General features: G+C 43.2%; 1 long non-coding RNA gene across 3 annotated transcripts in view; it reads left to right on the top strand.

Annotated features, from left to right (window-relative positions):
* Window positions 1-6,000, top strand: part of LOC127001685 (uncharacterized) — a 397,327-nt gene that overhangs the window by 65,076 nt on the left and 326,251 nt on the right. The window contains exon 3 of one of the 3 annotated variants that reach the window (XR_007755402.1): window positions 4,992-5,079. The exons of the other annotated variants lie outside the window; for them this stretch is intronic. This is a non-coding gene — a long non-coding RNA (uncharacterized LOC127001685). The remainder of the gene's footprint in view (window positions 1-4,991; window positions 5,080-6,000) is intronic. 3 annotated transcript variants of the gene reach the window in all.

Raw genomic sequence — 6,000 nt, 5'->3', positions numbered from 1 at the left:
AAGACAGAGTTTACTGACATGACAAAACTTTTCAAGAACAGGAAAGTTTGTAATACTCCGAAGGTCAATGTGAAGAAGACTGAGGAAACTCCGAAGAATGAAAGGAGCGTGAAAACACCAAACAAAAGACTGGGAAGATTATATGAGCCCAAATATATATATCTGAATGACAAATGACAATAAGAAATAGACTTGTGCATGTGCAGGCCATATCATTCGTTGAACTGATAACAGATGGACAACTAAAATAACAAAGCGGCGACCCATAAACTGTAAAGAGCCAAGTGAAGAGATGAACTTCCATTTGTAGGAGCAGGATGAAGCACAGTAGAATCGGGAAGTGGGAGATAAGAGGGCGTTGAGATATCCTGTTACACTACGTTGGACTATACTCGTAGTCTGTTTCATTCCATCTGTTCACTCGCGAACGAAGATGTTCATGATTGCGTGAAGATCAACCGTTTAGTTTTAGTGATAAATTTGAATGTTTGTGTTTACAAAGAATCCTCAAGCCCTCTTGTATAAACCGCAAACCTGCCGATTTGCGTTGATAAATACACCATACAAGCACACCAATGGCACGCTTGTATCAAACAGTATAGTCAGATCATACTCCAATGATTTATTTCTCAAATACTTAAAAATCATCTCATTGCAGGTACATAAAATGGCATCTGCCTCTGTAAGTGCCAATACATAAGGAATTTTTATCATTTGTCGCATGTAAATAAAATGGGTAATATTCGAAATAGCCAGCATCACATTCTACAGTTATATTTACTTTTCATATTATTTTGAATATTAATCTATTTACATGCAGTAAATTACTAAAATACCCTTTACTTGTACTTGCAGAGCCAGATATCTCTTAAAGTACCTGAAATGAGATGAATTATAGGCATTTGGAAAGCCATACATCGCTCGAGTATGATTATACCTACTTCTTGCACCAAGGTTCTCTTTCGTGTGCTCGTTTGGTATATTATCGATGCAATTCGGCATATTTGGGATTTATAAGGACTGATTTTTTTTTTGTATACGTAAACATTCAAATATATTATTGAAAAAATATCTTGAATATCTATCTCAACAGTTGATTTTTACGTATTCACGAACTAGAAATACGCAGGTGCCACATCTATCGAAACTCCTGCTGTGTTGATGGACAGATGAAATGAAACCAGCTATAGCAGTGGCTGAAGATGATGATGATGAAAGTTTAAAGCAGAAATTTAATAACACCGTATATATTTAATCCAGCAAGAAGGATGACTCCCTCTGGGTCGCTACATAGAGACAATTCACACTTCGAAGTAATATTTATTTATTGGAAACCATGAAGCCCATAGGAAAAACACAACCCCATAGAAGAGCAAATATTTAGACTTAAACACCAGATAGATTTATGAACGTTCTGGCAGACAGGTAAACGTGACACGGATGAGAGAACATCCTTGTCCTCATTCCTGTGTGTGAGGGTCGTGAGTGGTGCGTGGGTGTGGGTGTAGGTGGTTGGGTGGGTGGGTGTGGCTGTCTGTGTGAGTGTATGAGAGAGAGAAAGAAAGAAAGAGAAAGAGAGACAGAGAGGCAAATTCGTTTCACCCAGTATTGTTTATAGCCGGGCCAAACAAGGAGGGGGCGGCGGCGGCAACGGTGGTGGCGGTAGAAAAGAGGGGAAGAGAAAGAGGAAAGGAAGGTTAGCGGGCGCGGCGAGGGGAGGCGAGGCGAGGGGAGGAAAAATAACATAAAGCTTCGCCACTGTTTCAACGGAAGCCACGCAACGCTCTTCACGCCGCCTGGGCAAAGAGTGTGTTATGCTATTCCCGTTTGTGTCTTGTCTATAAATGTGTTACTGATATATTTTTCCCTCTCGAGGTTTGGCAGATAAGGAAATTTTGTCCTTTCTCGTAAATGTAATGGTGGTGATGATAATGATGGTGATGTGGTACTAGTAAGTGTAGTAATATTAGTGGTGTTAGTATTAGTAGTTGTTTTTGTTGCTGTTGTAATGATGATAATATACCAGTCCCCCCATCAACCCCCCCCCCCCACACACACACATACACCTCCCCCCTCCTTCCCCTAAACACACACACACACACGCACACACACACACATGCACTCAACCGAGAGTTTACGCCAGAGATTCATCAACGTTCATCTCGGTGTTTAGATATGCACGTATACCATTCCCTCTATCCTCCCTTCCCCTCCTTTCCCCCTCCCCCCCTCCGGTGATGTGTGCCAGGTGGCGATAAAAGACGAGAATTGAGGCGCGCTGACACCCTGCTCTTGTTTACACGCAGCCAGGTAACCTAATGTGGCCCGCTGAGGTGAGGGACGGGAGGAGACGGGGAGGCGGGTGGAGTGTAGGACGGAGGGGAACGGGTGAGGGCAGGACGGGAGGGTGCGGGTAACGAAGGGAAGGGTGGCGGTAAAGGGAGAGTGAGAGTTTAGGGATGAAGGACAAGCGAGGGAGAGAAGGGTTGAAAGGGAAAGGAGTGAAGGAGGTTAGGTGGAGGGAGGGAGAGAAGGCTGAGGAGTGAGAGTGAATGTGGGATGTAAATACAGGTAATTTTAGATAGTTATCAAAGAGTGTTTTTGCGTGTTAGTGAATGTTTACCGTTGGCGTCAGTATTTTTTTTTTGGGGGGGTCGGGAAATTGTACTCATAATATACTGCCACTGCTAGCTATACGAACTACCCACACTAACATTACTAACAACAATAAGGAAAACAATAAAACCAACAACAATTAGCCGCCACCATCATCAGCAACAACAACACAGCAACAACAACAACAACAACGAAAGCAAAACCAAGGACACGGAAACAGGAGATATATAGATAGATCGATTGATAACTTTATTTGGCGAGAGAGAGAGAGAGAGGCGACACAGGTGAACAAAGGTGAGCCAGGTAGACAGGAAGGTCTTTGGGAACGGAGGAGTCGACACGTTCGGCGCCAATGTCACCTGCTTTGAAATATTCACCTGAGAGCCAGCATGGAAGGAAGAGGAGGAAGAGGAAGAGAAAGAGAAAGAGAAAGAGAAAGAGGAGGAGGAGAAGAAGAAGAAAAAGGGAAAAAAGGAGAAGGACGAGAAGGAGAAGAACAAGGAGAAAAAGAAAAAGGAAAGGAAAAGAAGAAGAAAAGAAGAAAAGAGGGAGAAAAAAAAGAACGAAGAAACGATAAAGAAAAGGAATCAGCTATGCATAAGAATAAAAATGAGAAATCAAATGAGATGGTCGAGGAAAAAGAGGACTATAATGAGGTGAAAGGAGAACAAGAGCAAGAATAATCATGAAAAGAATGAGTGGAAAAGGAGGTGACATAATGAATGGAAGAGGAGGAGTAGGACAAAGAGCAAGAGGAAAAGGAGGAAGAGGAGCAAGAGGAGCAGGCAAGCGAACGTCCATGCTGGCTGCCTCACCTTAAAAGAGAAATAAAAGAGGACAATTAATAGAACGAAAAAAAAAAACTGGGCTACCTCGAATTTTGTGGGCATCCCTTTGCTCTTCTTTACCTGTGTTTTCTTGATTGACTCTTTTACGTTTGCGATCACAGACACTGCAGGTAACCAGGTATGAACAAACTCTTTACCTGCCATACCTCCCGCTCCACCTTCCTTCACATTTCACTCCAGCCTCAAAGAAAACGGAAAAGGGAAGGAAAATGAAATAGCAAGGAACCGCAAGTTAACGTCACATCTGCTCACGCCTATAACGTTTTGTAAATAGTGTGTGTCTGGTGCATAGTGACGACGGCCTGGGGGGGAGGGGGGGTAAGAGAGAGAGAGAGAGAGAGAGAGAGAGAGAGGGTTATTTTTTTTTTCCTCCCAATTCCTTAACGCACTTTATTCTTTTATTCTTCATTCATTCTTCATTTTCGTTGGTGTTCTACTTCTCTCATTTTCTCTGGTCTTCATTTTTCCACCTTTCATTTCTTTATTTCAGCCTTTTTCCTACTCTCTCTCCTCTCTCTCTCTCTCTCTCTCTCTCTCTCTCTCTCTCTCTCTCTCTCTCTCTCTCTCTCTCTCTCTCTCTCTCTCTCTCTCTCTCTCTCTCTCTCTCTCTCTCTCTCGCTCTCTCTCTCTCTCTCTCTCTATCTCTCTCTCTCTCTCTCTCTCTCTCTCTCTCTCTCTCTCTCTCTCTCTCTCTCTCTCTCTCTCTCTCTCTCTCTCTCTCTCTCTCTCTCTCTCTCTCTCTCTCTCTCTCTCTCTCTCTCTCTCTCATTACGAACGAAAACTAAATTCAATAGGTTTCCCATTTACCGTTATTGATAAAATCTTTAGTTAGTAGATAAATTAAAGTTTTAGTCATGCGGTCACTATGCCTCCGCCTCCTCCTCCTCTTCCTCTTCCTTCCTCTTCATCGTTTTCTTCTGCAGTCTCGCCTTTCTATTCATCCACCTTTCTCTCTATGCAAGTCGTCTACGTTGAGATGAATAATTATTAGTGTGTGTGTGTGTGTGTGTGTGTGTGTGTGTGTGTGTGTGTGTGTGTGTGTGTGTGTGTGTGTGTGTGTGTTTGCTAGTCCAGTATTTTTGGACATATTATGTGCGTGGATTTATGTCTTGTGTGTATGTAGATGCGTTCACATAAATCTGCTTATTATTGTATGAGTATATGCAAGCGTTTATGTACGTTTAAATATATTTCGCCTGTGTATACAAAACCGTGTGTGTGTGTGTGTGTGTGCGTGTGTGTGTGTGTGTGCGTATGAGTCCATATTGTCCGCATTCGCAACATGTATAGTGATGTGTGTGCGTATATTTTTGCCTTCACATTTATGCACGAGTCCATTAATCTTCGTCTGAATGTATGTGTGTGTGCCGCGCGTTGTGTGTGCTTATGTGCGTCCGTGCGTCCGTGTGTGTGTGTGTGTGTGTGTGTGAGTGTGAGTGGAGGTGGGCACAGATTAGCCAGGCCTGAGCGTCGCTGAAGGAGAGTGTGAGTTAATGACGCATAAATATTACGTCTTTATGCGGGCAGCTGAGTCCTTCATGATACACGGCGCCCCCCAGCGAGCCCACACACCCACCGCGGCTCGGCTGGAGGTACTGGAACGACGCGGCGGCTGGTGAGTGTGGGTGTGGGTGTGGGAGAAGCTGGGTGTGTTCGGGTCTTTGTAATGAGGCTGGGCAGATGTGGGTGTGGGAATGGGTGTATGTGTATGGTAAAGGGGTGTTTAGTATATGGGTGTCTGGAAGCTGGGTGTGTTCGGGTTTCAGTAATGGGGCTGATTGGGCAGATGTGGGTGTAGGAAAGGGTGTATGTGTATGGTGAATGGGTGTCTAGTGCTTTGGGTGTGGATGTGGAAGTTGGGTGTGTTCGGGTCTTAGTAATGAGGGTTTACTGATGTGGGTGTGGGAAACGGGGAATGGTAAAGGGTTGTTCAGTGAATTCGGTATGTGGTATTTGTATATGGGGCTGTGAGTGTGTAAGGGGCAGGTTTAGGCATATGTAGAAACAGTTCTGGGAGAAGGAAAATGTGTAAACTTGGATGTAATATTTTTATCTTTCATAAAAAAAAATCTGACAATTTTTCTGACAATCATCTTATAACTATTTTTGACATTGTACTTTTGGATCTTAATGCGTCTTTGTGTTACTATATATCAAAGGGGACGGTTGAGCAGGTAATACAGGTGAATCATAACAACATTGACTTCATAACAAACAAACAAGGAACGTATAGCTCTGGGTATCACTGATATAAAAAGTAAATGGAATGGTACAGGAATAACGACAGAATAAGAGACCAAAAGTTAACCTCCACACGTTTCCTCAATAGGTATTGTTTTTGACCAGGCTGGGCAGATGTGGGTGTGGGAATGGGTGTATGTATATGGTAAGTGAGTGTTTAGTAAATGGGTGTCTGGAAGCTCGGTGTGTTAGGGCAGCGGTAATGAGGCTGGGTTGATATGTGTGTGAGAAACGGAATGTTTTTTTTTTAATTCTTCGATTTACTTTACTGTCACTGTCTTATTTTTCATATTCA

This window comes from Eriocheir sinensis, chromosome 21 (genome assembly GCF_024679095.1).
Source record: "Eriocheir sinensis breed Jianghai 21 chromosome 21, ASM2467909v1, whole genome shotgun sequence".
NCBI lineage: Eukaryota > Metazoa > Arthropoda > Malacostraca > Decapoda > Varunidae > Eriocheir > Eriocheir sinensis.
Note: the sequence above shows the minus strand (reverse complement) of the source record. Positions and strands in the feature narration are given on the sequence as shown.